At 38.3% G+C, this 18,268-nt stretch overlaps 1 long non-coding RNA gene across 1 annotated transcript; it reads left to right on the top strand.

Moving 5' to 3' along the window:
* Positions 1–13,272: 13,272 nt before the first annotated feature.
* LOC148107181 (uncharacterized) lies at positions 13,273–18,031 on the top strand. The gene is made up of 3 exons (XR_015722976.1): positions 13,273–13,406; positions 13,709–13,805; positions 17,896–18,031. It is a non-coding gene; the product is annotated as an uncharacterized LOC148107181 (long non-coding RNA).
* Positions 18,032–18,268: the final 237 nt, after the last annotated feature.

Consider the following 18,268-nt stretch of genomic DNA (forward strand, 5'->3'; position numbering starts at 1 on the left):
AATATTTTTTAATAATTTATTTAAAATAAAAAATAAAAATAAAAGGAAACAGGAGCAAGTAATAATGACTGTCATTCTCTCACTAACATAAGTGCCAAGGTTCCTCCCTCAAGGAAATCTGAGTTACAAATCTCTAAAAATAGGAGTTTCTAATGGAGACAGAGACAGGGCAAAAGGCACCACTATAATTTGATAAGGACTTACTTAGTCAAGCCTCTCATTTTAAATAGGGTAAAAGGTTTTAAACATATTTGTTTAAAAATGATTTATTTAGACCACCATTGACGCCAGGAAGATTAAAGACAGTATTTGCTAGTTATTTAGATAAAGGGTCTCTTGAAAAAGGAGGTGATAAATTTCTGATATATGTCTTACAATTGCTGCTGAGGGAAGAATTAGACCCATATTATAACTCAACTGCTTTATCAGCCCCCCAGTTAACTTCCCAGTTACCTGGAGTGCCCTCATAGTGACTTCATACTTGCCAAAGATGCAACAATTCTATGGATAAATTCCAGTACCACCCCCACTGAGCACTTCTCCCTCTCCTTGCTTTTTCGAAAGTTCTGGCAATTTATAACTTCATGCTAATGTCCAGGGCTCTCTGAAGAACAATTACAAAAATATTTTTAATTGCATTGTCTTCTTAAGCGTACAAACTACAATTCATCTTACATTGGTTATCTCCATTAAAGTTTTAACATAATGTGGTAATCTTAAAGTTCTTCAGTTAACACATCTCAGCAATTTTAAGAGTTTCAAAAGGTCTTCTGCTCTTCCTATGAACTATATAGAGTGTACCAATCTTCCACGGGCATTTTACTTCTCCACGTTGCCTGTGTTGGCTAACTCCATAGAACAATTTGCAAATGATATCAAGTGTATGAATTTAATTTTATAGAAGAAACTACAGCCCAAATGCTAACCCTCAGCTTTCTGTATTATATTTTCCCATACACGGAGACCTAGTGATGATAGTATAAAATAAGTAAAATAATACTTTACTACTGTGCAAAAAAGTAACTTCTTCCCCTCCTTCCAAAAAAAAAAAAAGTCTGTATCAATGCATAGCCCATGTAAAGGAGGGCATGAAAAGACAAAGGTCAAACAAAAAGATGCCACAGCTAGTACAACATTACATTTAAGTTTATGAGGAGTGTAAAAAAGAATATCAGGACATGTATATAAGGAAGTATAGAGTCAATTGCTTCAGCAAAGTAAGGAAATTTTTTAATGTAGTACCTTGTTTAAGATAATTTTTAACACCTTTCCTTTCAAAAAAGCTAGGATGGATATAAAATCTCTTCTATTGCCACTGCAGAAAATAGAGATCATAGGAGGGAACAACTTCAGCTAACTAAATATTTCAGTGTTTATGTTGAAAAACAATTTCATTGAATATTAGCACTGCACTGATCTGCATAGTAACACGTTAAAAACAAAGCCAGGGCTATAAATATTTATGAAAACTCTGTATTTGATCTATGAACTTTGGGCAATCACAGAAATAGGGACTGTGAATTTTTTTAATTAATATAAAAACTCTGATATAAGGTCATTTTCACTCCAACACAGGCTATTATGGAATACGTCCCACCACATCACATCAGATCGACAGAACCAGCCTAAGGAAATAAGAATCGGAATGCATTTATGACAGAAACATTCCCTTACCACTAACTGACTATAATTTTATAAATTCTCTAAGGTAACAGTAGCGATATTTCATGGTATATGCAATTACACACACACATACATTCACACTTAACAATACTGTAAATTCATAGAGCACATGTCATTATTTAAATTCTGTCATTCTCTGAGGAGACTGGCAAAATAGGTGAAAGGAATCAAGTAGTACAAATTGCAAGTTATAAAATGAACAAGTCACAGAGATGTAAAGTAAAACAAAGGGAATATAGTCAATAAAACATGTAATAACTTTGTATGATGACAGATGGTAACTACACTTATCATGGTGATCATATTGTAATGTATACAAACGTTGGGTCACTACATTGTTCACCTGAAGCTAATATAATATTGTATGTCAAGTATGCTTCAATTAAAATTGATTAATTAATTAGATTCTATCATTCTCATAAATGTTTTCATTGTCTACATAAAGCCTCGTATCAGAAGAACTCTGCCAAATATTTATAAATATGACTACATTGAATATTCCCATTTGCCACTCTGATCCATTCTCCACCCTGCTTTGTGGCCTGGGAGCCTGACATCCATGGATAGCAACAACAGGGTATCCTCAGAAAGTCCTCTGGCTTCCAAATTAGGTTCAGTCAATGGGAAGTAATGGCATGGAAAGCAAGAGGAAAGAAGTTTGGGGGTATTTATTCCACCAGCTACTTCCCTGCCAAGCTTTGGGTTGGCAGCAGCTTGGGTCCACTGCTGACAGTGATAATTCACGTTAATTCTTGTTGGGCACTACTCTTCTACAGCTGTAGGAGACAGATAACCACTTCCTCCCCTCTCACCTACAGGCCTGCGTGTGGTAAGGGCTCTCCACTGTTGCTACCTTGGGATGGGTCACTGTTGCTTGCTGGCTCCCTTAACTCTCTGTGCCTGTGTCTACAAATAGTCCCTTCATTCATCTCTCCTCAACTTACCCATTTGAGTATGATGTAACCTGATATTTTATCTTAAGTGAATGGAACCTGATTCAGAAAGGAGCACCTTTACCGAATGGGAAGTGCTCTAATCTAGAAACCTGTCATGTCAGCAGCACATCCTACTACAACCAAACAGGCTCTGTCAACTCTCTATAAACTATGGTTACAGTTTTTTCAGGCACATGGCCTCACAGCAGTATTTTAAATTTCTGATCTATGAATTCCGTTCACATGAAAGGTCTTACAAAGATATAAAACATGAAATAATAGGTCCACATTTCCAGGCCAGTCTTTTTTCCCATAGCTAAATAACACATAAATGAGAGGAACAGAACACACAAAGCTGAAAAGCCTTGGCTTTCTAATATTTTAGGGACAGAGTAATGAGATGGTCTTCCCACAGAATTCTAGCATTTGCCATATACTGAGATACCACCAATTCATTGCTGTTTGCACCCTTGGTATGAATTTCCTTTTTATATGAAAAGGACAAATCTTCTGTAAAAATATTTTGAATGTTTCTCATAGAAAATCCAAAGCATACTTCCAGAGGAACTGAAACAATATACAGGTGAAAAGGGGGGAAATACACAATAATAAAGGCATGAAAGCACCTTCAACAAAGAAAGAGACTTCCCGAAAGGGAAAATAAGGGCTGAGGCAGTTGAACTCCCTTTATCTATATCCTAACAAATAACACCTCCTGTGCCTTAAATATTTAATGTGAAATCTGTGGATTTATATAGCTTACAAAATGCCAGGGGCTTATTATCTTTACAGTTTGCATGACAGGAATATTCATAATCATTCGATTCCACAGTCTAAGACAACGGGAATTCCTCCAGGTGCTAATGGCAGATAACTTTCATGTGGCTTCAATAATCCACTAATTATGGAACCCCTCAGGTAGAACAATGTCATTAATCTGATTAAATTATTTATATTGCTGGAAAGCTAAATCTTATTAGGTCTTCAGTATTTTATTTGGTTCTCCACATGGGTATGCAAAAGGGCAAGACCATCTTTTCTCCAACTGCATTTTTCAGCTGATACAAGATCACTAACAAGGCCACCCTGAAGTCCAGAATTTTCCAGATCCTTTTAGAACTTCATTCTTGGAGTTGAGGGCTTCCTACCATGTTTCAGTAGCAGGGCTGTAAGCCATAATAAGATTAAAATTCTATCAGAGTCACTGACTATTAAAGGTACTGTCTAAATTAAAGTTGAAGTGGCTTCGTTTCTCCCGAACAGAATACTAAGAAGACTGTGAACACCTTAATGCTAAATGTGCTACCACTTACACTGAACACACACCTCCTTTCAGGTTTTTGGCAATATACTGGCCCATTTTCATATCTGTGCTGGTCTATCAGACATTTAGTTAGAGGATTAGAGAAGCCTGGAGATTAGATTAAATCCCACTGAATTTGTTGGGCTACTCAAAACATGTACCGTTTATCCAAGCACTGTGTATGAGAGTACTAATCTGTAGAATACTTTACGACCCCTAATTTTAAAATGTCATAGCTGGTTCATCTATCATTTCCATTTCACAGAAAGAGGTACTAACTCCAGACATTCTTTTATCAGAAAAAAACACAAGGCCTAGAAGGAAAAATGCGTGTTTTTAAAAATGAAAATAAAAATACAAAGTGTTTCAAGTCTTACATTTGATCAAATCAATTTAGTTGATATTTTTAACCTTATTCAAACTTTCCTGAGTCTAGTTGGCCCATGTCTACTCAAATTTCTATTAAGTTTCTCACTTCCCAAATATTCTTCCTTCTTTTAAGGTTTCCAAAACACTGGGAGAAGCTGTGATAAGCCTTTCTCTTGTAGCCCAAGGCTTTCTTTTAATAGATATGTGGTCAAGACACACAGCCAATCCAGCTCCCAGCTAAATTTAAATCATATGATACTAGGAACAGAATTCATGATCTTATGTTACAAAAACACCATCCTCTAATAGAGCTTGCAGGACTTCAAACAACTCTATTTTCTTCTTGGACCAGCCGCTAAAAGGCACAGAGAAATAAGCCTATACTTAAATCCAGCCCCAACTAACCATGATAACTTAGAAGCAGTAAGAGCCAGCATCTATCCCACCTACATGAGCTTTCCGATTACATTCTTGGAGATAGGCTTTGGGCAAGGGTGTCTTGAGAGGCTGCAGGCCACATACAGTAAATCCTAGAGCAGTAGACCATGTATCTGTCTGTCCTAGGATTCCCTCCATGCAAAGGTGAATGTAAATGTACCTGCAACACCTAGACTCCTCTTTAGAAATGAGGGACCCAGTCTACTGATACTGGTAACATTAAAGGCAGACATCCCTTAACTGACAGCCCCATACAAGGACTGCCTCTGCTGAAGAGCACCTCCATGCTCAAGATCACCACCCTTTCTAGGCGGCCCATACCAGTGAATAATTGCTTTGGTGGTTATGAAGGCCCTGCTCCTTTGCCCAAGCCAAAATGATTCTGAAGGATGACTCCAGCTTCAGAGCTCCCCATGGGTTGGCTGAGGCTTCCACTGAGAATGCATTGCTGTTCAGCTTCTCCCTCTGCCCAATTCTGCATCTTCCTCTTCCCTTTCAGAGTTTCAGATGCCCAAAGCACTCCCAAATCAACCTCATGCATGTTCATTTCCACTGAATCTCCTTCCTGAGCAACTCAACCTGGGACAAGGCTCCATCACGATACTTCCTAAGAAGTCTCTGGTCAAGGAGCATTCTCTGCCTCTTCAAGTTCTTCTGGGTTAAATCAGGATTTCAAGGACTAAATTTGCCCAGACTCATATAAGAAAAGATAAGAAATGAGTCTGGTCCCAGAAGAAGGTAGGAAGAGAAGAAGAACTGAAGAGACAGCATGCAAATGGGTACTGAATATATTATTTTCTTACAAGATGGATCTCTTTAAAGACAAATGAGGGGCGCCTGGGTGGCACAGTGGTTGGGCGTCTGCCTTCGGCTCAGGGCATGATCCCGGCGTTACGGGATCGAGCCCCACATCAGGCTCCTCCACTATGAGTCTGCTTCTTCCTCTCCCACTCCCCCTGCTTGTGTTCCCTCTCTCGCTAGCTGTCTCTATCTCTGTTGAATAAATAAATAAAATCTTTAAAAAAAAATAAATAAAGACAAATGAAATAGGAATGTTGAGATTAACAGGCACAGGGGATGACTTAGTACTCAAAAGACCACTCTGCTTCCACTTCAGCCCTGGAGATTGACATGTTATCAAACACATAGTACCAATCCCTTTAACAGCTGGGATGGGCCGGACTGAAATCCAAAACAAGAACTTTATGGTGTACCCCATTCCTGGGGACTGTCATTAGTACCCGGGGGCATGGTAATGGGGAGGTTTATATTCTAAGTCACCAAGAGAATTCCTCAATCATTTCACTCACAATTGCTCCCAAATACTACATGCTCTAGGTCAGGTTCCCTAGAAGTAGTCTGAAACAGGGTGTATTGTACAAGTGATTCTATATCAATATAGAAGGCATGCTCGTAGGTAAAATCTATGAGGGAAGGATGAAGAATGGCACAGGAGAAACCGAGATGTATGGGGCACCTGGGTGGCACAGCGGTTAAGCATCTGCCTTCGGCTCAGGGCGTGATCCTGGCGTTGTGGGATCGAGCCCCACATCAGGCTCCTCCGCTATGAGCCTGCTTCTTCCTCTCCCACTTCCCCTGCTTGTGTTCCCTCTCTCGCTGGCTGTCTCTATCTCTGTCGAATAAATAAATAAAATCTTTAAAAAAAAAAAAAAAGAAAAGAAACCGAGATGTGAGTTTAGCTGAAGTCTACCCTTTGTCTGCTCCCACAGGGAATTCTGGAACTTGAACAGCACCACAGAGTTGTACCAGCTTAAGCAAGGACTCTAGGGTTTTTCACCTCCATATCTATCAGTTACTGGCTGTGGGCTGCCCTTCCGTTGGGGTGGGGGTGACAGGAAGCACACCTCCCAAGCATTTTTAGATCACGTAGCTTCCTAGGCCAGGAACAGGTACAGCTGCGAGTTGTTTGCAGCCCACTCTCACAACAGTGGCAGACAGACACATTGGCCCCATAAAGGGAATTTTCAGTGGGGCTAACAGATTGACTACACAGAGCAAATACCATGTGCAGAGTACCACGCAGGCAAGAAATTTAAGTGTAAGACTGGATCACAGCAAACATTGATCAGTGCCCTCCCATATCCCCACATCTATTCTAGGTTCGCTATTAAGGGTTTGGTCCTGTCATGGGATATTCCTTGAGAATAAACTCTGTTCCTGTTGGAAGGACACTGAAGGGATTCCTACAGGCTCTAAAGGAGAGGGATTCAGATGGGAAAATATAAAAGAAAGGACAGTGCTCACTCAGCCATTTTTAAAGAATGATGCCTTCATAAATTGATCATATAGAATGATCCTTTAAAAAACTGTGACTTTTATTAATAAACTCCCTTCATGGTTTATATTAATATTATTATTAGTCAAGTCATCGGAAATGTGTGATGATAGGTAAGTAAGTCCTAATATTCAGAAATAAACTAAAAGATCTTGATTAAATTCCAGCTGCAGTCATAATATTTTACTTATCTAAATCAAATGTTTAGCTTAGAATGAAGCTAGCCTCACCCCATACCTGAATGAAAGGCCCAAGAAACTTTTTCTAACACCTTTATATCACTGTCCAACTGATTCCAATGCCAGGTATAGAAAGGTATCGATCTCGTCACTAAATCCTCATGCTGTGTTGGGCTTCACACGCACCTTAATTTCCCATTGTTAGAACTAGTTCCCTTAGTTCCCATTGAGGGATTTGAACTAAATGGCTCATTTATTCAAGAACTTGAATACTTAGGTATCTGAGTAGCTACTATGTGTCAGACAGCGTGCTAAGAGTTTGGGATAGAATGACAAGCAAGAAAGACAGAACCAGTGCCCTGGTGGAGCTCACAATCCAGAAAAGAAGATAACACAAATAAGTTCAAAAATGTGAATTGTGATCAATGCTATGAAGGAAACAGAAGGTGAGGAAATATAAAATAATGGAAAGGAGCTATTTTAGATTAAATTTTTATGGAAGGCAACTACAAAAATGTAATACTGAAGCTGAGACCTAAAGATAGTAAGGAGTCAATCATGTAAAAAAAACATTCCAGACAGAAGGAATAGACTGTGCAAAGGTTCTGGAGTAAACTTAGCATGTTTATGAAATTTTAAGAAATATTACAGTAGATAAGGTATAATGAGCAAGCTATACAGAGGCACGAAATGAGGTTGGAAAGATCCAGATCATGTAAATCAGAATAAAGAATACAAATTTTACATCCCAAGAACAATGAGAAGCCATGGCAAGTTTTTAAATAGAAGTGGAACATTATCCACTTCACCTATTGGCTCATGCTAGTTGTTGTATGGAGAACTGACAGAAGGTAAGAGTAAGATACAGGCGATGTGTAAGAGGCAATGTTGTAACATAGCAAAAAACAGTGGTAGTTCAGTTACGGTACTGGTGGAAGCAGTGGAAAGAAGATGTGCTTTGGAAGTGATGACATATATCTGATATACTGATTACAGTTTGGATGTGAGGGATTGCTAAAAAGGAAAGAAAAATCAAGACTGATGTTTGCGTTTCTAACAATGGTGATGCTGTTTACTTTTGAAGACTGGTGAATGAGAAGGAAAAGCTTTGGGATGGAATCAAGAATTCATTTTGGACAAATTAAGTTGCTTAAGAGACATACTAGAAAATATGTCAAATAAGCAGCTAAATATATACATTTAGCAATTAATGAAAAGATCCTGCCCATTTACCATCATCATCATCATCTTATCATTATTATGATTATTATTTATTATTATTACTAGAAAACACTTAACCTCTTGAAGACACTTTTTTCATAAACAAAATGGGGGTAACAATATCTACCTTTCTAAATCATCAAGTTGTTATAAGGATCAAAATGAAATAATATGTGGGTAAGCACTTTGTAAACACACACACACACACTAAATGTATGGATATTGTATGTATGAATAATATTCAGTATTTCAATTAAAAACCAATTCTTTACACTTGAGTCCCTACCAGCAATACTCACACATGGCTCTCATAGATTACAGTAATTACATCAGTCCCTAAAAGTTAAACCATTGAGAAATTCTTCGTTTGGAAGTCTATAATGTGAACTGGCTCTAGATTATGATTTCTATATATCTGTTCCCAACAGATACCTAGTATTTCCAAGGAGACTTAAAAGGTGTATATAAAAAGTAGGGCTGAGCATTGAGAGAGAGAGAAGGTAACCAAATTAATTGCCAAACAAAGGTCATCACCAGCTTATGTCAAATACCAGTAAATATCAAATATTCAAGGGAAAGGACTCACTTTAAAAGATAGGAAAAATCTATAGAAAGATATTCTTCCTTATACTTCACTTTCCTTATCATATTAACCCAAGGAATAATTTTCTCCAAGTAGAAACAAAGAGTATTTTCGTGTTAGAAGTTCCTGTAGACATAAAGAACACTCCTCTGGCCTCTGAAGAACACACTTCCAGTAAGATGCAAAGTGAATGTTGAAGTTCCAGTAACTTCTTGAGGGGTTAACCCTATTTATACAAGACTCTGTCTCTTTGAACAGACCTTCTGGAGTCATAACCAGGCTAATTAATCCTCTCCATGGAATCGCTCTGGCAGACAGAGTCTGGTGCCAATACTAAAAAAAATAAAGACATAGATAAGAAAGGTACTACAGTTTTATCACCAAATACCCTAAACAGACAACCAGATAAAGTGATCAATGATAATGAAGCAAAACTTCTGGAAATCTGTCATGGCAGCAGGAAATGTTTATCTCAATGACCAATTTCTACAACAGATTTGGTTAATTGGGGTCCTTTTAAGAACCAGTTAAAAGATAAAATGTATTATTGCAGCTATTGTTGGTAGTTGATAGTGACATTTTCAGAAACTTGTTCCTCTTTGTCTTTGCCATACACTCTGAGGATACCTTCCAGAAAAATAAAACTCAAAATATTATAAATAAAAGTTTTATATTTCTTAAATTAAGCTTTTAAAATTCTTTTGATAGGGGCGCCTGGGTGGCACAGCGGTTAAGCGTCTGCCTTCGGCTCAGGGCGTGATCCCAGCATTATGGGATCAAGCCCCACATCAGGCTCCTCTGCTATGAGCCTGCTTCTTCCTCTCCCACTCCCCCTGCTTGTGTTCCCTCTCTCGCTGGCTGTCTCTATCTCTGTCGAATAAATAAATAAATAAAATCTTTAAAAAAAATAAAATAAAATTCTTTTGGTAATTAATTTAATTGCTTATTTAAAGATGGTAAAGACTAAGATCTTACCTAAATCCCAATTGGCTATAATTCATTTTGCGAAGAATTTCTAGAGTGCCTTTGAAAATGTTAAGTTTATGTGACTGCAATTTGAGATAGACAAGCAAAAGGCTTTCTGAACTTAGGGTGATGTGGTAGTATAGGGAGTAGGAAAGATGAATCTCTGGGGGAAGAGGAGCATTTCCCCACAATTTTTTTAGATGTATAAGCTGTATTAGGGCAAGGATGAGTCCACTCTGGTCATCTTCCTTACATTAGTGATGTCCAGAGTGAAGTTCAAAAACTCTTGTTTGCATTTATTTTTACTTCTTCCTTTTAATTACTGTATATATATTTTTTTCAAGTTTTTATTTATTTATTTGACAGAGAGAGAGACAGCTGGAGAGAGAGGGAACACAAGCAGGGGGAGTGGGAGAGAAAGAAGCAGGCTCCCAGAAGAGGAGCCCGATGTGGGGCTCGATCCCAGGACTCTGGGATCACGCCCTGAGCCGAAGGCAGACTCTTTTTTTTTTTTTTTTTAAAGATTTTATTTATTTATTTGACAGAGATAGAGACAGCCAGTGAGAGAGGGAACACAAGCAGGGGGAGCGGGAGAGGAAGAAGCAGGCTCATAGCAGAGGAGCCTGATGTGGGGCTTGATCCCATAACGCCGGGATCACGCCCTGAGCCGAAGGCAGACGCTTAACCGCTGTGCCACCCAGGCGCCCCCGAAGGCAGACTCTTAACAACTGAGCCACCCAGGCGCCCCAACTGTATATATTTAATGATGGACATAGTACATCAAAATATCTCATTTAGATAAATAAAATATATTTATATGTATTATAAATATATGTGTATAGTATACTTACATACTTATAATATTTTCCTGATAATATTTACAATTTTTTCCTGATATTGATAAATAATCCACATATTTGGAGACCCCTGCTCAGAGTCTCAGGGTATGACCAGTGATGTCTTAACTGACTTGCCCTCAAATACTCTTCATGAGTATTACAACCATTGCAAAGCCTCTGATTCAGAACCAAACTGTGACTTTCCACGAATTCAAAAAACGAGTCCTTTTTCCAGGTGGATCTGCTCAGACGGTACTTTGAGAACTGAGCAGGGGCCAGATTGCCACTCACCCCTGAGCAGAATCCCTTACGCAATGAACAAAGTGCACAAACACCCAAACGCGTGGGCCCCGCTCGTTCCGCTTTCAAAGAACATGCTCAGAGCAATCACGCCTCCTGTCTCCATCTGGCCAAACTTCTGGGCAGTGGCCCCAAGAGCCTCACGGTTCCATGGTGAATGTCTGTACAGTGCAGAGTCTGATTCTCAGCCTTATAGCCTCAGAAAGGAGATCCTGTCAGCACTGAGGACAGACTGATTTACTTTAACCCAAGGCACAAAGTTATCAAATTTATTATTTTGACTCAAGAAAGTGTCACGGAAACCAGAATTCTCTGTATAAGCAACAATGAGCACATTTCCTTGTCATAAGCAAAATTATATGGAAAGGCAAGTTATAATCAGAAAGAAAGCACCCAACAAATGAATCAAAAGCAGATGGCATCAGGTCAAAAGGGCCAGATGTCTATAGCTGACAGTAGAACTGGTTTTAGCAATAGGACCTAAAGTGCTCTAGCTTTGCATCCATCTCCATATTAGATACATTCTCACCAAGAGCTGTACCAATGTGACTAGCAAACTGAACTAGGAGGCTCTCTTCCTACACAGTGCTCAGGAAGTACAGCCAATGTATGCATCTCACTGATTCTTCTTGGTACATCCCTGGATGATAAAGCATCTCCTCTTTCTCTCTTTTTGTTTTCTCTTTACATAGTTAAAATGTTGAATTAGGTTTCAGTCAGTCCTAGAAGGAAAGTCTTCCCTCTCAGGATCCTGTGGCCTGTTAGCTTAACGTTTAATTTTCCAAAGGAAGTCCTTTTTTTTTTTTTTTTTTTACTACTTCTTCAGGGTACCACACTGCACCCCCTTCCACCCAAGTGCCAGAAACAGTGTGTTGCTCCTACTACCTCTAGAACTGCAATAACTTTTGACTGACAATGGTCAGATTCTCAGGAGTCAGGAAGCATCAACCACTGCTAGTCATGTGACTTCTTCATTACTAAGACATCTTAAGAGTTGGTCCTCTTCATTACTAAGACATTCCTACCATGCAGTCCTCCTCATAACCAAGAACATCAGTACGGTAAACACCTCTTTCTGATAAATGTATTATTACAACTTTGGCAACCAGTCGTGATGTAATAAGGAGAAAGCAATGTGTTTGGACTTGACCGAAAATAAACTCCACCAGGGGAAAAATGTGCCCATTCATAAAGCTGTTTATACTAATAGGGCCCAACAGAAGAAAATTATTTATTTAAAATCCAAAACATTTTTCTGAATGATAAGTTTGACCTCAGTTTCATGTCAGAGTTTAGTAGAAGAATGTATCCCTATGTATTCTCATTTTCCCATTAACATATGCTACACTTAGGGAAAATAAATAAGTAAAAACTAAGTCAAGTCAGTGAAGTCAATGAATTGATGTGAATTGGTTATTCATGTTTCAAAGCTGGCAGCAAAAAATGATTGCCAGAAAGTGCAGGGGCTCATAGATACCCAAAATCAGTTGTTTTCTGTAAACATAGCTTCTACATGGTTTATAACATGTCCTTGGACCAGAGTTTTGGGCCATTGCTCTGTTTTCCCATTAGATCTCCTGCATTTGTATAAAATGTCTCTTCTCATTTTAGTGAGTGTGAATTGGCTGCCTATTCTTCATAATGATCATTTTTTACCTTTGAACAAATTGTTAAATTTGTTATTGATCATGCATGAAAATAACTATCTGTCCTGACACCTGGAAAAATTTATCAGACTTTACTAGTTGATGCTGTTTTTGAAGGTAAAATAACATCCATTACTTAGAGCTGTATTAAACTATTTGTACCTCATCAAGAATTGTGATTTTCAGATTCCTCTTTATACAGAAAATAGCATTTAGTTTCTTTTATGCCAAAAGCACTGGGCTAGACAGTGGGGGAAATAGGAAAGCAAATTAGGCCTGGTTTCTGCCTCCAGGAATCTGACACTCTACAAGGAGCAATAGGTGAGACATGCACATACAGGGCTCTAATGTAAAGCAGCATGAAATTAGGGTCATGGAAAGAAGGACCAAGTACCCTGAGAATTCAGAGGAAGCCTCACTTCCAGCAGCTATGGTCAGGGAATGCTTTCACCACAGAGGAGGAGGCATCTGAGTTGGGCATTAAGCCACGAGTCAGATTTCAGAAGGCACAGATGGGGGGATGAGGCACTGCAAGCAGACGGAATGGCATGAGCAAGGACAGAAGTAGAAAAGTACAGGGAACAAACAGTGATCCAATTTGGCTGGACCATGGTGTACTACAGGGGGTGGTGGTGCTTGGGAGTAAAGGTAAGTTGAGGTTAAATTGTGAAGGGTTTTGAATGCATGGTAAAAGAGAATAAACTCTTTGGAGAGCAACTGAGGAAAAAGTGATCATCCTTATTAGAATGCATTTTAGAGCAATTGACCTAGCAGTGCAATGTGGAATAGAGGGGGAAAGAAGAATGCAGGGGAGAAGTGGTTGATGTCTTCCATAGATGAGATGGCTAGTGGTCTTCCCAACAGACTGCAATGAACAGAGAAGTCTCAAAAGCAGGAGGGATTTTTCTGTGTGCCATCTTTCACTCAGCCTATTTTTTTTCCCTTTCTAGCTACAGGAGTCAGGAAAGCTAAAATCCATGGAAGGGTTCATCAGTCCAAAATAGTAGATGTGACTTCTAGGGAAACTATGGCATCTGAAGGTCAGAGGTGAGTGCTGAAGTCAAGCGGCAGAGCTATAGTTCTAGAACCAGAAAAATAAAGACAAGCACAAATCAAGGCAGTCCAGAGCAATTTGAGGGTAGGAAGAGAGTCCTGTTGGATTACCTAGAATGGAATTTTTTAATTTTGTGTTTTCTTCTTGATGACTAAAAAATTTGTGAAAGCATATTTTGAGCCATGTGGATAACCACCTTATTAATGAGTGCTTCTACTCTATTTTAGTGCCTATGCTTGCATTTTCCTATTGCACTGACACCAAGTAATTGACACTATTGTAATTTGCATGGGCTAATGCAGAGAAAGCAGAGGAGGAATTAATATAGAAACGACATACTGTGCCAGTTGAAGGCCACGTGAAATCCTGGTTAACTAAATGAACAATGAGTTCTTAATTGTTCAACTAAAGAAATGAGAAAATTTAGTCCATGGTACCAAAAGTAGACAAAACTAAATAAAGGTTCAAAGTCCACTGTAATCAGCAACTAAGTTTTCTTTTTCTTTCTTTTTTTTTTTTTCAGCATCTAAATTTTCTTAAATCAGTGTCAAATTTGGATTTCACTGGTTTGGTAATGTTTTTGATATTTAATTTGCAAATGCATTTTGATTTTATAATTATTTATCATCTATAACCATAATTATCTTATACCTAATTACATTTGCATGGATGTAAGTACCATTATCTTAAAACAATATCAGTTAATTCGGTGTGGGAAGAATGAGTGAATGTTTTTCATTAAAGTGGGCCTATATTGCTAATGTTGGAAAAACACGCATTTTGGCTTGTGTCCTGCTCTTATAGTAGAGGTATGGTTACTATTTGTTTAAATTGTCACAGGAAAGAGGACACTCATATTACTATTCTAAGAGTGAAATCTGCCCATTTTTCAACCTGTAAACTTCCAAATTAATATACACAATAAAAAAGTAGTACTTAGTACCTACTTGTGGCATTGAACTAGTTTATTTACTATGTGATTTAACCAAATAATCCTCCTTTCAAGGCTATAAAGTAAAGCAACCGAACCTAGATTTTTAAAATGTCTATTATAGAAGAAATTCTCCAATAATTTTAAATTTTGCTTTTATTCCATCTTGATTCCAATAGCAGACAGTCAGAAAATACAAAATAATATATATCATTATGGTAGCTGAACAGGCAAATAAAATCAGCATACCAGTCAGCACTAGGATTATGTTATTTTTAGCATGGCCGCTATGAAGTGAGGTTTAGTGGGATTCTCTGTTACATTAATTGGCTACCAGTTCTGCTAAGTGTAATTAGCACCACTATTCATATCTCAGCCCATGTGTGAGTCTGGCAGTACTGCCAGCATAACACACCTGTTGTCCTAGCCCAGGGTATCAACTGAGCAACAACTGACTGATATCCTGAGTTATGTTAAATATATTTAGTAGTATTTCTGACATATTTTCAAAGCATGGAGATTTTTTCTCATTGCTAGTATCATGTAAAGAAATACGTAATTTCCCATGAGCTTCACAAAATGTTAGCTAAGTCATCTTTAAACTACCTCCATGAGATATTAATCCCATTATCTCTTTTGTATAGATTTGGGAACAAGGGTCAGGATGTCCAAAGCTTTAAGACTCTTTGGCTCATCACATTCTTAAAGTTTCCTCTGCAAATAAAACCCTCACAGGAAATGCTTCCAGCAAGTGGCAGACCATGCATGGCAATTTAAAAATGAACAATTTTAGGGTTGGAAAAATTAATGGGAAGTATTAATGTTTATATGAAGATAAATATCTTAAATAAAACATGTTATTAAATGTACTTATCTAGCATAAATACAGAATCCAAGTCATAACAAATAAACACAAATTGCTGAATTAAAAACTGCAGGTTTCTATCCCATCTTTTGACTGCTAACAGTGCCCTCTCAATCTCTCGGCCAATTCCCATGTTCAGATGCCTCGTCAACTGGTCTACAAGTAAAAGAGCCATCACATATTCAAGCCCTGATACCACATTTCTTCTTGTTTCTCAGAGCACTACATTTCCACTTAGATCTGTCCTCCCTTCTAGAAGCACACTCAAGTCAATAGCCTTTCCAAATCTGTAATTTGTTTTATACTAAACAAATCCCAGCAGTTCCCTATCAATTCATGCATTCCTTTTATGCCAACTCTGCAAGATTCAGGAATATGCTTTTCTAATGGGGGCAGCTTATTTTCAACTGCAACCAACAAAATGCACCTAGAATCATGATGAATAGTCCTATAATCCACCAGCTTCCTATCCAATGTAAATTAAAGTACCTCAAGCCTCCCCACTGCTCCAAAATGTCCAAATGTCTTTTCCATCTACCTGCTTTAGTGCCAGAAACATTATCATTAGTCCTAACCTTTGGGATGAAGTATTACACCCTGAACACTCCTATTAAATTTAAAATTACAAAGGCAACACATTAATCTATTGATTACTAAGCAGACATGTGCAACAGAATCCTCTGGTGGAGTTTTTCAAAATGCACATACTGAGCCTCATCTTCCAGAGTATGTGGCTCAGTAGGTGAGGCCAGGAGTAATGGCATGTTGAGACAAAAGCATCCTAGGCCACTCCGATGTTCATCCCAGCTTTAGATACACTGAAGTAATCCCTCAGTAAGCATCCAAACACAATAGAATTTTTCTTTTTTAAGGGTCATGAAAGAAAAAGAAAAAGAATAGGTGGAGGATGACTTGGCAGTTAGGAAGGAAAAAAATAAGCCAGAACAGTTTGCTTTGGGGTGTGGCAGGGGGAAGCCCTAGGAATCCAGGGGACGGCATGAAGAAACTGGATCCTAGAAGTGAAAAGGATTAGGATAAGGAAATAAAAGAGAAGTTTCGAAACTACGTCCTAATTTGACATAGTTTAAACAGGACTCCAGTACTGAAATTTCCAGACTTAACCTCTTTATAACTGTGATAAACAGTTGGTGGTTCTTCAAAAAGTTAATCATTAAATTATCAAATGACACAGCAATTCTACTCCTAGACAGACACCCAAAAGAATTGAGAATGGGTGTTCAAATATTCGTAAACAAATGTTTATAGCAGCACAATCCATAGTAGCCAAAGGGTGGAAACAACCAAAACACCCATCAACCAATCAATGAATAAATAAATGTAGTATATCCATACAACACAGTATCATCCCGTCCTAAACAGGCATGGAGATACAAGCAAAACGTGGACGAACATTTTAAACATTTTGCTGAGTGAAAGAAGCCAGGTGCAAAAGGCCATATATTATATGATTCCATTTATTTTAAATATCCATTATAACCAAATCCACAGAGACAGAAATCAGGTATACTAACTGCAAAAGACTGGGGAGGGAGTTAGGGATGCATGGAATGGAAAGTGATGCTGATGTGTATGGGGTTTCCTTTTGGGGTGATAAACAAATTCTAGAACCAGACATTGGTCATGGCTGCACAACAGTGTAAATATACTTAATGCCACTGAAATTATGGTATGTATATTCTACCCCAATTTGTATTGAAGAATAACTGACATACAATGTTGTATTAGTTTCAGATATACAATATAGTGACTCAATATTTGTATACATTACAAAATGGTCCCCACGATCAGTCTAGTTACCATCTGTCACCATACAAAGTTGCTACAATATTACTGACCATATTAACCATGCTGTACGTTACATCCCTGTGCCTTATTTATTTCATACCCGGAATTTTGTACTTCTTAATTCCCTTTATCTGTTTCATTCCTCCTCCTACCCTTCTACCCTATGGCAACCATCAGTTTGTTTTCTGTATTTATGAGTCTATTTTTGTTTTGTTTTGTTTGTTCATTTGCTTTTTAGATACCACATATAAGTGAAATCATACGGTATTTGTCTTTCTCTGTCTGACTTATTTCACTCAGCATAATAACACACCCCCAGGTCCATTCACAATTTTTTAAGTGCTTTATAACTATGCTATCTCTTATTCAAACTCTGCCCCTTCTCATAAGAACTCTGAAGAAATGTACTCACCAGTGAACTTCCTGTGGGCCTGGTGGTGCATCTGCAGCTCATGTCCTTCCTTCTATGTTGAATTCGCAGATAGTGCTGAACAGGTGTGAACAGGAAACACTGGCCAAACACAGCACCTCAGGTTACCCTGTGCCTGGATAAAGAGATGAGTAAAGGAAAGTGGTAAGAACATTTGAACAGTGTGGATCCCTAAATGTCACTGGAGTTTACATGACTAAACTTTGTTTACTCTCTGGAAACTTCATGGATTGGCAGGCAATGACGGCAGTATGCACCCTGCAATTTAAACTCAACCCAAAAGAAAGGAGGATTCCAAAGCAGATGAAATGCCACAGAAAATCTGCCTCTGAGCAGGTACCACCTATATCCTTACAGTGTCCCAGCAAAGATACAAAAGTGCCTGTTAACTCCATCATGCCACCTAACTCCGTCTTATTCCACA

This window comes from Ursus americanus, chromosome 34 (assembly GCF_024610735.1).
Source record: "Ursus americanus isolate L20-20 chromosome 34, mUrsAme1.1.p, whole genome shotgun sequence".
NCBI classification, from domain to species: domain Eukaryota; kingdom Metazoa; phylum Chordata; class Mammalia; order Carnivora; family Ursidae; genus Ursus; species Ursus americanus.